Genomic DNA, 23,194 nt, shown 5'->3' on the forward strand with positions numbered 1-23,194 from the left:
CATCTTTTAGAGCGGGGTAATTGCCACAGAAAAACCAACCCTAAATGTGGGTGGCACCATTCAGTGGGCTGGGGTCTTAGACTGAATAAAAAGGGGAGAAGGAAGTGGACAGTGGCATTCTGCGTTTATTTGTCCAGACTGCAGATTCAGTGTGACTCAAGTGTCTGTCTCCATGACTTTCCTGGCATCATGGGCCGAATCTTTGAACTGTGAGCCAAAATAAGCCGTTTCTTTCCTAAGTTGATTTTGTCAAGTATTTTGTTGTGGCAAGAAGACAAACTAATATACATCTCTTGCTTGACTGTAAGCTGGGGCAAGCTTTTTGTTTGTTTGAGTTTCTTTTCCCATCATAGAACATTAAGAGAAACATTGTCTTTTCTCACATCTCAAAACTGCTGAATAATAATCATCCTATAGCTTTGCTCTCTGGAGAACCTCCATTCACTACAGTTGCCTTTAGTGTTCTAGGACATTTGTAATAAATGTCTGTGGCTTAGGTAACATCAACAAGAGTCGAGCCTCTGGGTCCAGGATCAAGTTGGTGGCTTAGGGGCTCTGAAGACAAAAAGAGAAGGCTCTGTTTTAAGGCTGTTTTTTTTTTTGTATTTTGTTTTTTGTTTTTTGTTTTTGTTTTTGTTTTTTTTACTTGGAGCTTGTCCATCTTCACCCTGAGTTCTACCCTCTCACCTCCATTCATGGCTATTTCCCAGTTTTCTGTTTTTTGTAAAGATGCAGATTATATTGGGTGAGGACTCACTGTCGTAAGCTCATCTCTTTGAAGAACCTATCTTCAAACACAGACTCATTCTGAGGTTTGGGGGACTTAGGACTCCATCCTAAGCATGTGGGGTGGAGGCAGGAACAAGTGTCTGCAAAGACTACTTCATGACATTAGTAGAGTCAGGCCTTGGTACTAAATACCTGTGGGGCTTCAGTCCTACAGGCCACTATGAAATCCCGAGAATAGAAGAAATAGTCTTCCCAGGGAATAGCACACTGATTGGTTATCCAATACAAGTGGTCAGCTGTGAAAACACACGTGTAAGTACCATAGAGACTGGGCAGGTTATACATACATATGTGTGTGTGTGTGTGTGTATGAATGTGTATATATATCTATGCATGCACTAACAATGAATAAAAGAGGCCATGGATTTGAAAGAAAGCCAATAAGGGAAGATTTGGAGGGAGGAAAAAGAAATGAGAAATGTTGTAATTATATTACAATTTCAAAAAAATGTAAAAACAGAAATAAATGCTGGAAATGACCTACATAGGAAAAAAAAGAGAGACATTTTTATCAGTGGTATTATGAGGCCAAATGCCCTTTTCTTTATAAGTATCTTCTGTTTTCCTTAATGGAAACAGTTGAAAGGATAAAGGTGGTTGACTGACTCTAGGGATACACAGAATGCGAAGAAGGGATATAAAAATTTGTCTTTGGATTTCTAAATGGTAAGTAGAGAAATTGCAGTAGATTGCTTGGGGGCATCTCAGTTTAAAAGTAAAGGCTTTTAACTGTGTAGTTTCTCTGTGAACTTCCTGTCATAAGATTCTTCTTAAGTGGGACACATGCATTAACCTCCTGTCTGAGTTAGGGCTGCTTGATCAAAGGCGGCAGGAAGCAGAATCATTCTACTTACCGAAAAGGGGAGATTTATCAGCAGGAATCTTGGTGTTTTGCAGCAGAGCTGAATGAGCAAGTGACAGGTAAGGCTGGAAGGCAGCTGGGGTCAAAAATGACAAGAAACAGGTATTCAAATGTCATCCGCATCTTTGCTTCTTGCAGCAACTGGCTTCATTCTTTATTCTTTCCCTTTCCTTTGCCTCTACCTTCCTCTCTTTCCTTGAAGTCAGAATATAACCATGAACATTTCTAAAGCCTATATCTTGTAGTTTAATCTATCCAGAAAGTCATGGGGTCTTTCTGAAATACAGTAAACTGCTTTGCTCCAATTGACCCAAAATGATACTTGGTTGATGTCACGTATCTGTCTCCAGAACAATTCATTTTGTCTAGGGTCAGGACCCTTATTTTTTCATTTTTTTTCAAGATGACTGCTCATAGTGGGATTGGAGCAATGACACCATTATACTAAAGGGTACAGGCAAGCAAGACTAATGGTGTTCTGCTTATCTTGTTTTAGGAACTCTTGTGTCCTTTAGAAGAATGACTATATTATCTAAGTCTTCCTGTATGACTGGATTACCTATGTCTTCACTTAGGGACCAACGGGATTTTGGTTGAAAATTCAAACAATAAGCTTAAATTTATATTAATTAAGCACTGATCTGGAGTCATTACTATGAATAATCAAGACTAGTGTAAATTTTCAACTTCTCCAAAAATGAACTAAATGACCATAATGCACTGCAATATTAGACTATTCAAGGAACTATTAAAAAGCCAGCCTACATTAAATGTTTTAATAAATAAACATCTAATGCCTGTCAGGGTACTGTACCAATAGGAAAATCATATGTTTTATGTTATGAGATTTCCCACCCGGTTTCACAGCTACCTTGCCCCAAATGAACACACAGATGATATATTAATTGTGGAACTGTTGGTTAGTGGCTTGGGCTTCTTATTGGCTAGCTCTTTCTTAATTATTAACACATAACTACTAATCTAAGTATTTCTACATGGTCTTATCTTACCAGAGAACACCTGATGCTCATCCTCTCTTCCCAGGCTCACATGTTGTCTCCTCTCTGCCTATACTTCCCAGAATTCTCCTCTTCTGATAGCCCCACCTATCCTTCCTGACTGGCCACTAGCCAATCAGTGCTTTATTCATTAACCAATAAGAGAAACATATGTACAGAAGACATCCCCATCAATTTTACCCAGGACATGTCTGACAATTAAATGAATCATTATTCAAAATTATGAAGGGAGAACATACAGTTAATTATTTTACATATTAGAAAAAATGTTTGCTCAAACTTTCTCATTTCTTTCATTTCTTCACTGAAGAATTATTCTGGAGGAGAATTCCAGATGTTTCCATTCAGAAGGTCTCAGTTTCAACAGGGAATGTGCATTGGAGGCCTGGCATACCCCAGAGAAAGCAGACTTATCTCATTTGGAGAACCACAGTAGAGCATGGGACATCAAGTCTTCAGTCTAACCATAGTGTGTATCTCTACTCCAGTGTGCAGTCCTCTTCAGGGCCCTTTCTCCTAGCTCCCCATCAGAAAAACAACTGAAATTCATGACTACCTTGCCACCTTGTGGAAGAGGCTAAAGGATCACTATTCTTCATAACTTTTACTTACAAGTCTCATATTATCTTCTTCTTGTAAGTGCCAATAAACTTAAGACTCACCTATAAGAATTAAATATTCAGGTTATAATAATAATCTTGAGAATGTTTACCTTTTGTGCCTATCATTGACTCATGTAAATGGAAATTCTTCAAGTTTTACATTTTGACAAGAGAAGGATGAGGATTAGGTGTAATATCAAACAGACAAAAAGGAAGCAGTATAGCATTTAGTAGGTCACTCACCCTAGAAACAGAAGGACCGTGGAAGTCTTGACTGACAGAATAAAAGTTTACCATCTGCTTTTGGCTTTGTGTCATTATCACAACAGCATCTGCAAGCCCTTCTGTTCTCTTCTGGCTCATCTTCTGGGTTGACCTTACCAGGTTACCCTCCATATTGGCTTCAAGACCCACATGGCTTGGGATGCCAGCTGGGCCAGCCACTACTTGGAACATCAGAACCTGCATTATGTATAAACATGGGGGTCTTATTTCTTATGTGAAAGGCTATTTCTGCTCTATCAATTAATGCTAATAACAAGATATGTTCTATTAAGAAGGTTTTTACTTTGTAAAAATATCTCAGACAATACTGAAATTATGCCATGTAGATAGATGGTCATTGACTAACAAATAGTGTTATGTTCTCATAGACTCATTATACATTGAAAAACTTGCCAATCCAAAATGAGCTTAACACACTCAAAGCTACTGGACATAAAAATTTAGCAGCACGTATACTATAAGGTGTTGGTGGTTCCCTCTTGGGATCATGGAACTGACTGAGAACCACAGCTCTCTACTGAAGTCTGGCACCATGAGAACACCACACTACACAATGCTCAGCTAGGAAATTAATATTGAAGCATAATTTCTGCATCATAAAGTTCAAAAACCATAAATTGAACCATCATAAATTATTGGTCACACAGATGAGCCACCTAGAAGTAACCAAGGAATTTGTAGTCACATTGTCAAGTCTGGACTTGGTAGGAGATAAGGGGGCATTATGAGCCTGTAGCCCAAAACTAGTGGCTTTAAGAGGTAGAGATAGAGTGCTAACCATATCATAAAATCAAAAGACATTTTGTGACTACAAAATCACCATTATCAAGTGCCGCCAGCATGGTGTCTTGGTGTTTTGAAAGGCAAGGAGGCCTCTGGGAGCACTCAGTGGAGATGGGCAGGTCTGTTTTTAAGTACCATTCTAATCTCATAGTAGACACACGGTCTTGGCAGGCTAGTGAGAGTTTCTGGCTGCCTGTTTTCTCACACAATGGAGATACAGGCTTTTCAGTCTATGAGAGGTATATCAGAATTCCTAGCACACAGCAAGTGCCTCCAAAAAGTCCATTATCGTAGTATTGTTGTATTATTATATACCATATTGTAAGCCTTCTTTCATATTAGTTCTATATAACAAAGTCCTTTAAATTTTTAGTTGTTCAATATGCTCTGCATTACCTTAAAATTGGCTTGCTTCCTACACTCTTCAAATGTGAGAGTTATGTAGCACTTTTATATGAAATAAAAGTTGCAGTGGCAGCTGTGAGACTGGCTTGTGTGGCTTCCTTGGTGGTTTGTTCTTTTGTCCCATGGTTCTCACTTTCCTCATGTATATTTTCCTAGGTTTTAAGTTTGCTACTTCTAATATTGCCATTGCCTTCTCATTGGCAATTTGAAATATCTCCTGTTACAAAAAAGTCAAGTGTTTTATACATATGAAAAGATACGATCAGAACAAATTGAATTTCCATAAGAATAAGGAGAAAAATTGAGCAGGGTGTGACAACTTCTGGATGATGTTTACTTAAGTTTCACAAGTTCCTGGTCTCTCTAGTCATTACTCATTCGAAGAACTTCTTTTGTGATTTATGAATAAGTTGTAGATCATGTGTTCATTTTATCAAAAATTTTTAGAGATTTTTCTTTTCTTTTTTTAAGCTTTAATGTTATATGCCCATGTGCAGTGTTTTGGGGACATTTATCATAATTTATGTTTTCTGAGATTTTCAAATAAATGGTTTGCTATCTACCATTACTTTCAGAGGATGATCATACACTATATCTTCAGATATGTCATCTGCTCTGTTCTTTTTCTCTTTCTCCTGTGATTAAAATTATGTGTTTGTATATTTTATGTTTTCCTAAAGTTCTTATGGAGTCCTTTCTCATATTTTCTTTGCCTTTTGATTTGCTAAGTTTCTATCGACTTTTTAAAGATCGCAATTTCTTTATCTGCTTTGTATAACCCACTGATAAGTTCATGCAAGCATTGCTGATTTCTGATTTATGAGACAATGCACAATGAATTGCACAATGTCTTGCCAAAGTATAAGGATGAAGGATAACAACAAAAAAGCTAAAATGAAGCAGCCATCATAGCATTTAGATCAATCATTCCAGAAGCATAAGGCCCATGGAAAGTCCCGATCCATAGTACTTGCTTGGGAATTGTGTCTCTGAGATGTAATTAGGTTAGGAGTTTTAGATGACATCGTTGTGGGTAGAGGATGGGCCTTTAATCTAAAAGCCAGCACCCTTGAAATGAGAGGATGGCACAAGTAGATACAGAAAACACTATGGCAATTTGGGACAGAGTTTGGAGAGAGCCTTCAAAGACAAGGACTCATCAACTCCCCAAATATCAAAAGGGGCATGTGATTTTTTTCCCTTACTTCGCCTAGAAGGAGCCAACTGCCCAATTCTTGATTTCAGATTTCTTGTCTCCAAGAAGAAATTCAAGAATAAAATTCTGTCACGGTATGCCACCACATGCACAAAATCTTTTATCCTGGTTTTTGGATCATCATTTCTGAGACTTTTCATTTCCCTTCCCATCCCATTTTCAAGTTGCTTTTTATTAGAGACCTTCACATATTTGTCATAGTGATTTTCAATTCCCTGAATGACAATTACACCATCTGCATCATGTCTGATTCCGGCTCTTATGCTAGCTCGTCTCTTCAGGCTCTCTTCCTCTTTGATTTTTTAAACACTCTTTGTGATGTTTTTTGTTGAAAAACAAAAAAGTATTGAGCAATGGGACATGGATGAGATGGGCTTTAATGGGAGATTCCCACAGTTTGACAAGGAATTGGGTTGTTTTTAACGTTTTCAGTAACTGAAGCAACGGTTGTTTCAAAGCCTTTTGTATCCTGGTTTTTCTCTCCCAAGTGGGCCCAGAGTTTACCTCAGGTCCCTTCCTCAGGGACAGCCTGTATCTTATAATACTTTTGGTTGTGTTTTATTCTCTATTGAGTCTTTAAGGTTTGATGACAAGGCGTGAAGGAGGGGAAGAATTCTTTGAATTTTTAGGATTAAATCTGTTTTAAGGGGTCCTATTTTACAGATATGAACTTCATAGTGTTTCTTATCTTTGCCAACTACAGAGATGAGGCAAGATAGATAAAGGAAACTATTCAGCGAAGGACCTCTGTTTCCAAGTGGGATAGCCTGTGGTACAGTCCTCCTTCTTGCTTCTATTACAAAGGGTAATAAAAATGCTTCATTTCCCTTTCTTACTGTCAGAACCACCAGAGATGTGTTTTGACTCTTCTGTGGGAAAATTTTGAAGGGCTTCATAAAGTGAAACTTAAGGAAGTGTGAAACACTATTAAGTCTGTGGGGCTTGAGAATTTGTTCCTCAGGTTAGTATCCTTGGCCCCAGCAAGTCATCAGTGTAGCCATGCAAATGCTCTTATCAGTTTAAAATTCTTAGATATTATACCTAAAACAAACGTAAGATTCCAAAAGAAGTCAAACCAGTCAAGAGCCTCAGATTGCACTTAATACTTCACAGTCCCAGATTCTGAATGGAAGAGAAGCCAATTGGCCAGAAACATAAGCATAAACAGTAGGAAATGAACACAGATTACTGAGTGTGGTGGTTTGAATCACAATGGCCCCTATAGGTTCATGTATTTGAATTCTGAGTGTGATGGTTTGAAAGAAAATGCTCCCCCAAAGGGAGTGGGGCTATTAGGAGGTGTGGCCTTATTAGAGCAGGTGTGGTCTTGTTGGAGGAAATGTGTCACTGTGGAGGCTGACTTTGAGGTCAAGACCTCCCAGAATCAGACTGCTTCCTTGCCTAAAATATGTAGGACTCTCAGTTCCTTCTGTCTAGCACCATGTTTTCCTGCATGCTGCCCTGTCCCACCATGATGATAATGGACTGAACCTATGAACTGTAAGCCAGCCCCAATTAAATGTTTTCCCTTACGAGAGTTGCCGTGGTCATGGTGTCTCTCTTCACAGCAATATAAACCCTAACAGAGACACATGATCATCAGGGAGTGATACTACTTGAGAGGTATTAGAAGGAGGGGGGGGGCTTTGGGGGATTCAAAAGGCCAAGCCTATCCCAATGTCTCTCTCTTCCTGCTGCCTGGGGATCCAGATGTAAAACCCTCAAGCTGCTTCTCCAGCACTATGTCTGCGTGTGTGCTACCATGCTTCCTGCCATTATGACAACAGACTAAATCTCTGAAACTATAAGCCAGCCCCAATTAAATGTTTTCTTTTATAAGAGTTTCTGTGCATTCATACAACAAAGATGTCTGTTCCACTATGTTGATAGCAGCATTATTTGTAATAGCCAGAACTTGGAAGCAACCTAGATGTCCCTCAACCGAAGAGTGGATAGAGAAAATGTGGTACATTTACACAATGGAGTACTATTCAGCAGAAAAAAACAATGGAATCCTGAGATTCACAGGCAAATGGATGACACTAGAAGAAACCATCCTGAGTGAGGTAACCCAGTCACAAAAAGAGAAACATGGCATGCACTCTCTCATATATGGATTTTAGACATAGATCTGGGGAGTGCCAGCCTACAATCCCATGGCCAGAGAGTCTGGGAAACAGAAACTTCATTCAGTGGCTGATCAAAGAAGAGGCAGACTCCCTTGGTTAAGTACTGAGCTGAACTCAAGAAAGCCAGTAACAGAGAGGGAGGACTGATGACCAAAGGGATTAAGACTGGGCTGGTTTAACCCCCAGAAACAGCTGACCTGACAAAGGTTAACTCTTGAATCCCAGGCATCAGCCTGAGAATCAAGCATGGGACTGATCAAGACCCCCTGAATGTGAGTGTCAGTGAGGAGGTCTAGGTAATCTATTGAGCCTTGGGCAGCAGATCAGTACCCATCCCGAGCATACACACGGACTTTGGACTCCCATCCAACAATGTGAGGTGCACTCTCACCCTGAACTCTTGGGGAAGGGTCTAGGCCCTGCCCTATATGAAATGACAGACTATGGACACCCCCATAGAGGGCCTCACCCTCCCTGGGGAAATGAGGGGATAATGGGGGGGATTGGGGAGAGGGCACGGGAGGAGGGGAGGGAAAGGGAGAGGGACCTGGAACTGACTTGTGAAGCAACCTTGTTTCTTAGCTAAATTTAAACTGAAAAAGAAAAAGAGTTTCTGTGCTCATGGTGTCTCTTCACATAAATAGAACACCGACTAAGACACTGTATGTAATCAAAGAACTAGAAAACAGGACATCTAGGCAAAAATGCAAAACTGTGGATAATATCTGCTTACCCATCTGAAATGCCACAGAGAAAACCAGGGACCTATTCCAGTGATCATTTTTCTTTTGTATAAATGCTGATAGATCAAGGAATATTCTCTCATGGAAGGGCCAGAGAAAACCAAACAGGGAGCCAGGACTTTCCCTGCCATCCTTTGAAAAACGTGTCAAGGAAGCCGCATGATAAGCAGTAAGTGACAAATGTGCCTGTCCTTCCACACTGACTTCTGATCAGCTGAACCTCCTTGCAGCTAGAGTTCCCACTCTGCTTAGCAGCACGAAGTACCCTTCACTGGGTGACAGGCTGGAGAAGACTTAACTTCTGTCCCCACTTGGCAGCAAAAAGGTGTTCCTTCCTGATTCCCATTCATCTCTTTCCCTAGAATGGGAAGTAACTGTTATCAAGGGGAAACAGTATTTAAAAAAGCATAAGCTAGATTTGGAATGTGACATGCCATGTTTGAGGATGGAGCGATTACTCAGTTATTAAGAGCACTTACTGCTCTTCCAGAGTACTGAGTTTTGGTTCCAAGCACCCACTGTTTTCTAGTTCACAACTACCTGTAACTCCAGCTCCAGAGGATCTGATGCCCTCTTCTGTCCTCTATGGGCACATGCACACATGTGGAATACACTCACACTTACATAAATAAAGCAATTAAAATGCCATACTTATTCACTCTAGCTTAAATCAAGCAGACTTAAGACAATTTAATCCAAGGGAGTCCTTAACTTTTTTAATTTTGTGGTAGCAGTGACTACCACCGGTAAACAGGGGGCCTAACACCTTTTTATTTTGAAATAGCTCATATTAATTATACATAATAATGGGTTTCATTATGACATTTTCATACATGTAAATAATGTATTTCACTAACACCTTTGTTTTATATTTCAGGGAAAATATAATTAAATGCTAGTTGTTTACTTAACAGCAGGAACTTTGAAAGGTCACCTTTCCCCATGTGCAATTTAGGATCATTACTTAGTGGTGAGGTGATGTAGAATAGGGATTTTTGTTGCTATATGTGCAACTTTAAACCCCCATGTGCTTTAATTATAAGCTGAGTTGGTGAGAGGATGGATATGAAATAATACATGAAAAACTATGAATGAATATTTAGGACAGAAAAACACAGGAATGTTTAGAACATGAATGGCAAACAAGTGTAGCTTACTTTGGGCATGAACAAGGTTGAGAAAGGAAAAGAGAATAATTATTGCAGAGCACACTAGTGCAACCAAGCAGTGGTGTGGAAGCCAGTGAGTAAAAAGCAAACAAAATGGATCTGCAGTCTACCCCCAACGACAGAAAAATTCCTCATACTGCACTCTGAAAACCATCTACCTGGAGTGACTCTCAGTTTACAAATGAGGAAACTGATTGGGAATCTGATGTCAGAAACAGCTTCTACCATGGTATCATGTGGCTCTCCCAACCTATAAATGATAGATATAATGACATTTATTCTGTGTATTGTCAGCCTTCTAGGCATAACTAACCAATACCAGATGCGGCTTTGGAATTCTTCTCAGTGTAGTAATAAGCTGTGAACAATTGATTGGAGGTGACATGTAAGCTGCAGTTTATTGGCCATTTGTGTTCTAAGCACTCTTGTGTTTGTCTCTCCTAAATATTCACATATAGAGATTGGGTGAATGGAAACTCTCCTGAGAGGTGGAGCATTTAAGTTTGCACTTAAATGAGAATTAGGAGATGTTTGTGAGGTGTCATCAAGTTTTAGTCTAGTATGTTAGTACACCCGATATTTCTAAAGGACACATAATTCCAAATTTGAGGAAACCAGACAAGGTAAGAGGGAGGGGGATGGAGGAGGGAGAGAGGGAGGGAGGGAATTCTGGCTGCCCTTCATGGGCTTCCATAGATCAGCATAGTTTGGCAGATAGTTAGATCAGTGAAAGCCTAGAGTCCTGCATAGAGAATGGCCCAGGGTGTTCCAAAGTCAGATTCATGAACCAAAATACAAGCCTGTTGAATTGCAGAGAGGTGATACTTTTTAACTCTTACATCATTTTTAAGTCTTCCCCAAATCCATGCAACCAAATTTGTAACCAGAGATTATTTGATGGGCAGGGGATGGTTTTGATAGAGGCTTCAGTTGGCAGTTGGCAGGTTTATAGGGTTTCCACTGCACTCACTTTGCCTTGGCCAGTTCTGGATGAATCTTCATGTATTATCACCTTTCACTCTCCTGGGCATCAGAGCCTGACTATCTTCCCATCATTCTTCCCTCTACAATTGCCAAGATCACGGTCTCCTTTTTGTTTACAATTCAGGTCTGGAGAAACTCCCTTGACTAATTACTTTTGAGTGTTTCTGGAGCCCCTGCAGCTGGATCATTTGTTTGGGTAGGATCCAGCAATACATCATGTGTTCCCTTGACTGGGCTCGCCCTAAAAATTGGTTTGATCTCTGTATCCAGGGGGTACTTCCTTGTTCCTCGGCGTTTGGCTCTCAGCCTTTCATGTTGCCCTATTCTCTCTTCTCTGTACAAAATAATCAAAAGTCAGCTGACTATTCACTTTCCTTTTTTCAGAAGCCCACACATGCCTTGGTGCCATGTTTGGTTCCAGCAGAGCAGAGATTCAATCTGACAGTGACTGGAGGGTGTCACTGCCCTGATTGCTCTTGGAATTCCTGAATACTCCCTATCTCCTCTATCAAAAGTAAGAAGGCTGCTCCAATTTGCGCAGTTAAACCCATTTAAAGCCAGAGAAGCCTCATACATTTTGAGGTTGTTCTTTTCTCAAGGAGTTGTGTGTGTGTGATCTATCTGTCTGTCTGTCTATCTATCTATCTATCTATCTATCTAGATCACACACAAATACGCACACATATACATATTGTGAGTGTAAGTGATAAGGTGTAATTATTCAATTATGACTTCAGAGTATAAACACTAGGTGACATTAGAGAGAGATTAGGAAGGGAGAGGTTCAGTTTTCCACAAGAGGCTTCCTCAACAGCAGATCCAGTTGAATGCTGACAGTGGAGGCGGCTGCTTCATTTGGATTCTTGCTCCCCCTCCACCATTCCTGTTGGAAACCTATGCATCTGTTTGATAAGTGCAGTACATCAGGCGCTGTTCTGGTCTTGTGGCTATTCAGATGAGCAAGAAGGGACTTTTGCCTTTTTATGCTTTTGTGTAATGAAGGAGATAAGTTAAATGATTATTACAGTAATAATCGCCGGTACATTGACCTAACATGAATTGTGGAAACCTATTTAGGACCAAACTCTTCCTTTTCTCCAACACTCATTTGTACCTACTCTATGGGGCAGCTTTTCCCAATCCTTGGATGAAATCCAGGAAAATTCTCATGGGTTTTAGTTATAATTAAAAGGTCTCTCTTTGCTTTCAGCTAGAGAAACAACTTCAATTATTTTAACTCTTAAAATATAATAGAAAAAATAGTCAGCTTTACTTTAGTTTCATTTTTCCATTTTTTGTTACCAGTATTCAGAAATAAAATGTTGTACCTATTAGTTGGTTATTACATATGCACGATACATGTTTATGGTACAAAAAGTTTCATCAAGTTAAGTATATTTCTTTCCTCAAACATTTGCTATTTCTTCACTTTGAAAACTCACCATCTTTCTTATAACCCTTTGAAATGTACTCTATATAATTCTTGGCTACACTTAATGTACCAAGTACTGCTTGTAACTTTCTTATATTACCCCACTCATCCATTCCAGCCCCACACTGTCTCCTGTCTCTGGTAATTGCTGACTTGAGAGTCAGACAGTGCATAACTTGTTTCTGAGACTCCTTTTCTGACTCCAAGAAGTGTTAGTCAGTTACTACGGCAAATACCGGAAGTAGATAGCTTATAAAGAAGGAAGCTTGTTTTGACTCAGTTATGGAGGCTTGGCCCCACAGTCAGTTGATGTGCTGGCTTTGGGTCTGTGGCAAAGCCATGTGTCAAGGAAGTAGTACATGACAGAGCAAAACTCTCAGACACAGGAAGCAAAAGAGAGGAAGGAGAGACCAGATTCCAGAAAACCCTTTCAAGGGCATGACCCAGTGGCCCTATGTCCTCCCATTGTATGTCACTTCCTAAAGGTGCCACCATCTCAGAATAGTGTCACACCAGGGCCAAGTTATTAATTTACAGTTCACTAGGAGAGACATTCAATCCAGATAATTGTACCAGCACAACATTTTATTCCTTTGTCTAAACTGACCAGGTGTCCATTGTTGTGGGATTCCCGCATGGGTCCATCACCACTTCAGAGCCCCCAAATAACACGGAGAGACTTTATTAGTTACAATGCTGTTGACCAATATCTAGGGCTTCTTATAGGCTAGCTCTGTCTTAAGTATTAACTCATAACTACTAATACATGTATTTCTATAAGGTCTTATCTTACCAAGAACGCCAGACTCATGTATCCTCTCCTCCTGGGATCACATGGCTACTCCTTACTACATTTCCCAGAATCCTCCTTCTCTCCTAGTCCCACCTATTTTACTTCCCATCACCAATAGTGTTTTATTCATCAATCACTAAGAGAGACATATTTATAGAATGACATCTCCCATCAGTCCATGACTTCTTTGAGGGAGGATTTGAAGCTGAGAGAAGATTTATGGTTCTTATTGTCAGAGATACAATAATGGCTTTCCAAACTGTCTTGTGATGGGGGAAGTCCTTCTGTATATATGTTTGTCTTATTGATTGATGTATAAAGCACTGTTGGCCAATAGGGAAGCAAGATAGGTGGGACTAGGAGAGGTGGAGAATTCTGGCAAACAGAGGTATAGTCAGTCACCATGTAGGATTTCAGAGGGGTAAGAGGTCTGGACCCTTTCTCCAGTAAAAGAAGACCATGTGAAAATACTCAGATTAGCAGTTATGGATTAATAATTAAGTCAGAGCTAGCCAATGAGAAACCATAGTAAATGGCCAACAGCTTTATAATTAATATGGTGTTCTGCATGTTCATTTGGGACTGATGTGGCTCTGGGACCAGGCTGGAAGGAAGAGTACATGCTATAGACTTGAGCCTATTTCCTGGAATTGATGAATAGACTATGCTGCATTTTAAAGAATAATTAAGTTTATGGGTTGACTTGAAGTTGCCAATCAGCTGGCCTTGAGAAGGTAATCTTACCCTGGATTACCAATGTGAGCTAAATGTAATCTCAAAGGATTACATTATAGAGAGGAGAGGCAGGGGAATGTCAGTGTGACATGACATGGAATGAGAAAAACTAAGCTGTCCATTGCTGGCTTTAAAGAGGGAAAAGGACCATGGGTCAAGATGGCCTTGAGATGCTGGAACAGACAAAAAGTGGACTCTTTCTTACAGTTTCTAGGACAGGAGAACAGCCTTACTGAACCTCCGGGGTAGCTCACTGAAACTCACTGCAGACTTCTTATCACAAGATAAGTAAAATAATTTGTGTTGCTTTGAGTCCCTACCTTTGTGATGAGTTGTTATAGCTGCAATACAAACTCACATACTGATTAATTCCAACTTAAGTTTGCCTTGGGCTGCCATTTTTAGTTTTGACAATTTATAGCTGTTTCTTCTTCTCCTGGGGTTGTTATTCTGTTTCTTTCTCTCTTCCTCCCAATCTGTCTTTTCTCATATCATATCCACTAATTCCTCCAACACATGCAATAATTAATTCTTTCTGTTCCCTTGAAATAGGAGAATGTCTGTTGCAAGTCATTAACTTGTGGTTCTTCCCTCAGCTCTTAGGTATTTCTAACTTTTGCCTGAAGTCTTCCTTACTGTGACCCTCTGATCTTCCCAGATCTTCATAATGTGGCCTGAGCAGGGTCAAACAAACAAACAAACAAACAAACGAAAATCAACACTGATCCCTTTCATCCAAACAAATTCAGGAATGGAGGCTGTTTTTGCCCTTCTGTCATACCACAGCAGAAAACAAGCTGTGTTTTTCATGTTTCTGGGTGATAAACAACATACTTGCTCTTCCAAATGGTCTTGGTAAAGACTTTCCCCCAGTTTGAGGTGAGTGAGCAACACATTTTATTTTAGGAAGGCAAATCATAACACTTTCCACTCTCACTATCAGTGAGGAGCAAGGAGTACTAGTGTTCATTTATACTTGATTGGCAATTCCCACTTGATAGCCTCAAATGTGGACATAGGCAGCCTCTTAATGTGTACACACACACACACACACAGATAGATAGATAGATAGAGAGAGAGAGAATTGTAGAATAAAGGGAATCACATATATAACACACACCCTATGTTAAGCATTCTCAAAAATTAAATTGCTTGGCAGTCAAATTCTCTATCATTGAGCTATACCCTATGTTTCTTGGGAGGTGGGGTAGAAGGGAGGGTGGAGGATGAGACCTACTTGGGGGGAGAGATGGAGGAGAAGAGCAATGAAAGAGATATCTTGATAGAGGGAACCATTATGGGGTTAGGGAGAAACCTGGTGCTAGAAAATTCTCAGGAATCCATAAGGATTACCCTACCTAAGATTCCTATCAATAGTGGAGAGGGTGTCTAAAGGGACCTTCTCCTATAATCAGGCTAGTGATTACTATAATTGTCATCACTTAACATACATCAGTAACTGATGGAAGCAGATGCAGTGACCCAGAGTCAAGCTCTGGGCTGAGCTCCTGGAGTTCAGCTGAAGAGAGGGATGAGGGATCATATGAACAAGAAGGGTCAAGAACATGATGGGGAAAACCACAGTGACAGATAACTCAATCTAGTGGGAGCTCATGAATATGAACTAACAGCTGGAGAACCTGCATGGGACTGAACTAGATCCTCTCCTCTGAATGTGAGTGACAGTTATGTGGCTTGGGGGGAAGACCTATCCCGGATACATTAACTGGCTTTTTGAGCCCATTTCCTATGGTGGGATACCTTGCTCAGCCTTGATACAGTGGGTCCTGCCTCAACTTGGTACGTCAGACTTTGTGGACTTTGTTGACTCCCCAAGGAAGGCCTTACCATATCTGAGGAGTGGATGGAGAGTGAGAAGCGGGGAGGTGAGGAGGCAAGAGAAGAGGAGGGAGGGGTAAATGGGATTGGTTTGTAAATTGGAAAATAAATATTTTTAAATAAAAAAAGAAAGTTAAAGAATTAACTTGTTTAGAACTCATCTCAGCCCAGTGAGTAGGCAATAATATGTCAATTAAGGAAAAAGAACACCCTACAATCAGAAAAGACTGTAGGTGCCAGTACAATTCAAGCTCATTGATCCTCCATGGATGAGTTTCTGTCCCTTCTCCTCACCTCCCAGACTCTCTCTTTCCTCTAAGTCCTTCTCCAAAGTACCAGCTTCTTCGTATACTCTTCCCTGATAACAGAGACGCTTACTGTCTTCCCTCTCCTAAACGTCTCTCTCTTTGCACATCTGGATAGTTCGCTAATTGCTTTGTCCATATTAGTCTGGCCTCCTGACTTCAAATGAAAGTGGAAATAAGATTGGAAACATTTCCAGAAAAGCAAGCTATGTCCCATTGCCCTCATCTATCTGAATTCAAATGGACCAATGAACAGCTCCTTCTGTCCAAAGCCATAGACCCGGTGAGGTGTCATTCTGACCCAACTCCACAGTTGTTATATTGCTATGGAGAATACTTAGCTGGGGCCCAGATGCCTATGTGCAGGTGAGCATGACTTTATTGTTTTTCCCAAGACAAACTGATGGTTTTCTTGCAAGAAATGCTTTGTAACAAAGAACTCTTCATTTCTACAAATGTGCTGAGGCCTCTTGTTCAGATCTCTGTTGAAACCAACGACTTTCTGTGATTTGGGTGGGAATCATTTCCTACAAGTTAAACACTGGTGGAGAGGATACCCACATAGCTTGGACCTTACAGGGAGTATAGGAAATTGGATCCTTTTGTTTGGCATAGGCTTCTCCTGGGAAGCGTGGCCTGGATTCTGGAGAATGATATTTTGCTAGAGCCTTTCTATTTGCTAGAGTCTATTCTAATAGAATAGACTCCTCTTTCTATTGCTTCAGAGACTGAAAGTCACAAGGGAGCATGTTCTCAAGATATAGTCACGCCTCCATTTCCCTGCCTCTGCTTTTGTGATGACAGGGGGTGGTCCTCCTGTCTCCTACTCTTTCTTTCATCTGCAGTGTTCTATCTGATCTCACCTTTCTTGGATGCCAAGATTAATTCTTTCTTGTTTCATCCATTTGTCCCTTTCCTCCCTAAAACACATTCTTCCACTGGACTATGTAGAGAGCTGACTTCCCACCATTAGGAAACAAAACTAGTAAAAAAAAAAGAATATACATGCAGTAAAGAGACAGACCCAACAGTCCTTCCTCAGCCTAACATCCTCTTAAGTCAGATTTCTCTCCTCCAGGGTAAGCTATTTGTTCAAAAGTGACTCTTGCCTGGGTTGGGCCAGATTCAACTGCAGAGATAAGAGGGTTTGGGAGATGGATGTATGCAGGGAAGGGGACTATTCTTTCTGTGTATCCCAACCAGCTAGGGATCATAGGTTAACACATGAGAAAGGACCATTTATGGATAGCAGTGTCCTAGGCATACTGGCCTCCACCCTGAGTGCATGGAAAATATCAAGAAAAAAGCCAAAGACCCTCTCTTTCAAGGGTAAGACTTAGGTACATGTGGTATTGAGGACTCCACATCATTCTGGAAACAAATGATCTGTGTGTTTGATTCCTTTTTATTATAATTGCAAATCGTTTAGTCCTTTGCATGCTGTAATGGGTTGAACCATTGCCCCTAAGTGATAGGTCCACATTTAAATACCAGGAACTTGAAAAAATGACCTTATTCAGGGGTAAAAATGTCTTTGAAAATGTGATTAAATTACGAATCTTGAAATGAGATCATCTTTTATTATCCAGCTGGGATCAAAATCCAAGAAACAGCATCAAAAGATTTAATTAGCTTATCTTTGTGATTCTAGATCAGGGAAACACATGTGCTCTAGGTTAACTGATCAGAGGAAGATGGTACAGGGCAGAGGCTAAAGAGAGCAGACACAGAGACCAGGAATCAACCACACCATCTCTAAGTTATTTTCCTTGTACAGTTAAAACAGAAAATGGTCACTTTCTTGTGACACCAACTCAGGTTGACCAGAATCCATTTCCCTCTTTAAAAAAATTCCTAACTTGTCCATTTCTAAGCTCAATTTAGTTATGTGACACTTAGCACAAGTGACTGTACTCTGGTTTGGACTAGTCTTCTGGGGACTAGAGACCAGTCTAGACTGTGGCCAGATAATGGAACTTTTTTAACCCAAGAATCTTTATAAGGGGCTGTCAAGATGGAAGCAGAGGTTGAAGTAAGGCAGCCAAAAGCCAAAGAGGTCAAGGAGTTATCACTAGAAGCAGGGCTTACCTCTAGAGTTTTGGAGAGATGTGGCCCTACCACACTTAGTCTTTAAATGTCTTACCTTCAGACCTTCTAGATAAAATTTCTGTTCCTTTAAGTGATTATATGTATTTTCACTTGTAGGGAAGTCTTATAAAATCCACAGAGAAAGTATATCTTGCATTCTAACTTATAATTTCTTTCTTTAGTCACTACTTTTGCCAGTTAACAAAGCAAACATGGGTGTTTTCATGAACAGCACTAACAGTTGTCACTTGATATGTCTCATTCCTATACATCTCTGTTCATAAAAGTTATTTTCTCTGCATTCATGGATTTGAAGGGAGGCATTACAGTGTGCTGAATAGAAGGAAGATAGTCCCAGGAACTGGAGGGTGCTTGCCTCGGATATCAAATAAAAGGCTTGGTATTTATAAATACATATTAGTGAGTACTCTTTGACAACAATTTGAGGAGTTGTATTTTTTTTCTTTATAACATATTTGGCAATCACAGACATGAGTAGGATTCCCTCTGACATGTGTTTGGAAGGTGCAGGTTTAGTTGGGACAGAGAATATGGCTCTTATAATGTGAGATTAGAAGATATAGGCTCTGTTTTCTGAAGAGAAATGTGTCTGTCAAAGTCAAGATGTAAGACAGCAAACCCCTTCCTTTGCCTGTCAAAGTCAGTGGTGAAAGAACAGAGATTAATCATTGTAATAACAGTGGCAGTGGACTGTCAGCTTGGCGAGCGAATCCAGATGAATATCCCTCTTCGTGCCATCAGTTTTAAGCAAATGAAAGGCCCAAAGCAAAGAGCAAAAATAACAGCTGTAAACCGAGAGAATGACTCTAGACATTGGAGATATTAACTGACAGAATTTCCCCTTTCTTGCTCTGCAAGGATGACTAGACACTGCAAAGCCTTATTAAATCAAAGGTTTTACATTTATGATTTTTTATAGCTCCAACAAGGATGTACTTGAAGGTTCTTATTTACTTCTGCATGCCCAGTGTCGGGCACACAGTAATGATAATGATAATGACAACAGCCATGAACATATGTTGCATATTTGCCTTCATTTATCCTTGCAACAACCCCAAAAGGCAGGTGGTCTCATTATTTCCATTTGCACATGAGTAAATGGGGGTACAGGAAAGTGAGGCAGGTTGCCTATGTTGTGTGGTTTGTAGGAGGAGTGGAGGTGGCTTTGAATCTAAACTTCTGCTTTGTTGTCTCATTAAGAATAACGGGGGGGGGGATGGGGGGAGGGCACAGGAGGAGGGGAGGGAAAGGGAGAGGGACCTCGTACTGACTTGTGAAGCAACCTTGTTTCTTATCTAAATTTAAAATGGAAAATAAAAAAAATATTAATATAATAAAAAAAAAAAAAAAAAAAAAGAAAGATCTGATATGGAGCTGGTGGGATGGCTCAGTGGGTAGAGGTGTTGTCTTCCATGGCTGGCAATCTGAGTCAGATCCCTGAGATCCATGTGTTGTAAAGGAGAGAACTGATTCCTGCAAGTTGTCCTCTGACCTCCACACATACACATGCATTAGAGAGTGTGTATACACACATATGAGTATTCATACACACATACACACAATATTAAAAAGAATAGCGGAAATGCTCAGCAGGTAATAGCAATAAGCCAAGTCTTGCTGAGAACTTACTGCATGCCTAGCACTGTTGTCTGTTTCATATGTTAACTCATTTCATATCCCCCGATTTGTATAATTATCCTTTTATCTCTGAATTGCATATACTATAAGAAAACTAACCCACAGGCACAAAAAATTACCTAGAGCTCATAGCTCTTAAATGGTCTTGGCTGATTTCCAAGCCAGTATATCTGACATATCATCCATCAAACCATGAAGAGTTTCACCTGTCATATTAATAAGTCATGAAGTTCATCTTCACCGTAGTTGTGGGGAGGGGTACTTGCTGTAAACGACAATGGCCGTATTTTATGACAGTTTAGAAGCAATCATTTTTTTATAGTCTATTGATAAATGTCAAGGAAGAAAATAAAAACGGAGGAGGCTTGGCTGGAAGCACTTTGAACAGAGTCAGGAGACACAGTTAAGTTTCAACTTACTCATCTGCAGCAGATAGTCGCCAGAATGTGAGCTGATGTTTGGTCTGAACCAGAGGACAGATTCCCTGAGTCACAGTCACCCTTTGCTAACCTTCTGCACAGCAGACATCTTCCCCCAAGACTATCTACGCACTACACCGTGCCCCACCCTGTTCTCACAGGACACTTGAACTTTGGCCAGCATCAAGCATAAAAGATGACCAGCAAGACATATACTATCCATCCCTCTTTGTGATTTAAAGCTATGAATAAAGATGTACATGATTGCTCACATCTGTGTCCTCTTGTGTGGCGATTTTAATTAGGCCCAAAGACGTATTTTATTTTGCTCTCAGTTACTTTGATTTTACTCTCAGACAACACAAGTGACCAACTCAAGTTCATTCCTGACTTCATCAAAGCACCTTTCCCAGAACTTTAGAGTGGTTGCAATGGACACGGTGACACAGAGTGTGGTGTTCAGATCTGAAGGACTGGGACCAGCTCAGGACTTGAGAAATGCCTACTCTCCAGTTTATTCTCAAATCTACATTTTGACAGGTCCTTGTACAATGCAGAGCAAATTGAAATCTGAGATACACTTGGTTTGTTTGGGGTTTTTGATTTTTATATCAGAATCCACCAGGCAACAGAGAGTTTGATTGAATTGGTTGGGGATATAGTCTGAGCAATGGGATTTTAAAGCCCCCTTAGGTGATGAAAATTCATAGACAAGCTTAAGAACCACTGAACTAGAGCCACAGTTCTTAACCCTGACTGCACATTAACATCATCTGGAGAGCTGTAAAAAATATCACAAGGACCAATCAAACTGTCAAAAATGGGTGAAATTTTAGAAGGATGCCTACCTTAGTGATTTTGATGTTCAGCCTAGGCAGAAAACAACAGGTGTAAGAGACAAAGTATGAGATTTGCAGTGCTTTGGCTATATAATTATTTGTTCAACAAGAATTTACAGCATTTTCAACAGTAAAGTCATTGGTTGGGTACTAGGGTTATGTAACCGTAATTAGACATAGCTCGCAAACTTGCCAAGTGAGTTGGGTAAGTAACTTATCATTTCTGTTCCTCAGGTTCCTGGTCTGTGGAATGTGGTGCACTAGATGTTTTTCAGGTCTTCATGCAAAACCACATATAGGATAAGTTCCTGTAAATGCCTCCAGCTTAGTGACTAGGAGGCTTCGGGTGTCTACTTTCAACAAGACTATAGCCAGTTACATTGGAAGTGAATATCTGACCAGGAAGTGGTCCATCCATGGCCCAGCTTATTATCTTGCAGAAAAACAGTGATTTGTTGGTGTGTTTCTGGATCACGGGACACTGTTGCCTAGAACTGAATTAGGACTGAGACAAGAGACCACATCTACAAAGTGCTTGTTTGCTCCTACGCAAAGTAACTTTTCTGAACTCGCCTTTCCTAAGATGCTTTGCAGACTAAGGTACATTTGCCATGCATAGCAGCTGGCCACCAGTGGCCCAGAGAGTAATAATTTGGCTTGACCTGTCACTTCCTTTTGAGGTCTCTCACATATCAATGCAGCAGTTATTTATATTGTAAAGTCCTTGGTTTTCATTTCAGGATAACACAAAGGGAAACAACTTGTCTACATGGAGTATTGGTGTCGGACATGTCTGAATCCCTGTGACTTTGTAAGGGAAATGTTTTCCACAGCTATAGGGAAGTGGTTCATAGGAGGCATCTGCCCCATTTCACAGTCTAACCTCAGGGACATCTGGGTTCAGAGTCTAATGCTCTTTTCCTCACAATAGGATGTTTTATTTGCTTTCTCAGTCTGACCTTGTGGTCATGCTTCTTCGAGCTTGTCAGTTTGTTTAGGAGAATTCCTTAAAGACTAATTTTTCCTCTGTTAGGGTACGTTTTATAGGAATCTGAGAATGTACATCACTACAATGACCTTTAGAAGTGGGACTCCATCACTTTTCTTAGATGAGTGTTTACCTATCTGAAATGCTTCTAGAAAGGAAATCACCTTAAACTTAAAGAAAACCAGGACCATTTCTATGCTCCGTAATATTTTTCTGACATTTCTTGTTTTTTTTTGTTGTTGTTGCTGTTGTTCTACCATTTTCTGTCATAACCCATGTTGTGTAATTTGAGTGGCCTTACAGGTACCTGATGTATTTTTGTAATTCTTGAGCATTTCATCAAGCTTTCCTATACTTCTGTTAATATCAACATATTTAATGTTATAGGTGGAAAAATGTATTAGGTAGAGTGTAGGTGGACTTCTCTGTCCCCCAGTCAGTTCCCAAATAACCACACATATTTTTATTATTAATTATAACTGCTTGGTTGATAACTTAGACTTGTTTTTCACTAGCTCTTATAACTTAAATTAATGCATTTCTGTTAATCTATGTGCTAACCCAAGGGTCCTTTACTTCATTTATGACCTTCTCATGTTGCTTCTTCTGCATCTAGCTCACAACTTTTGTGACAACTTAACTCCACCCCTTCTTCTTCCCAGCATTCTCTCTGCCCCTAAAAATCTTGCCTAGCTATTGACCAATCAGCATTTTATTAACAATGAGAGCAACACATCTGCACAAAAGGATTATTCCACAGCTGTAGAGTTACTAGTAGACATGTAAGTTTCAATTGAGTTAGGCATGTTTTTACCAAAATGGAAGTCATAACCACATACAAGAACTAAACACTTGAAATGTGGCTTGTTTTAATTGAGGTATGCTTTATATGGCTGGAGACCACACATTGAATTTCTATAACAGTAAAAAGAGTGTAAAGAGTTTCTTTAATTGTTTTATATTAAAAGTATAATATAGCTTATATGTTTAAATGATACAATCTTGTACATAATAAGTCAAATATAAAACTATAGTTTAAACTAATTATACCTATATTTTAACCTTAACTATGACTTCCATAATGTTCAAATTAGACTAGTTTGAACTATAG

The sequence above is a fragment of the Mesocricetus auratus genome, unplaced genomic scaffold, assembly GCF_017639785.1.
Source record: "Mesocricetus auratus isolate SY011 unplaced genomic scaffold, BCM_Maur_2.0 Super-Scaffold_15014, whole genome shotgun sequence".
Taxonomy (NCBI): Eukaryota; Metazoa; Chordata; class Mammalia; order Rodentia; family Cricetidae; genus Mesocricetus; species Mesocricetus auratus.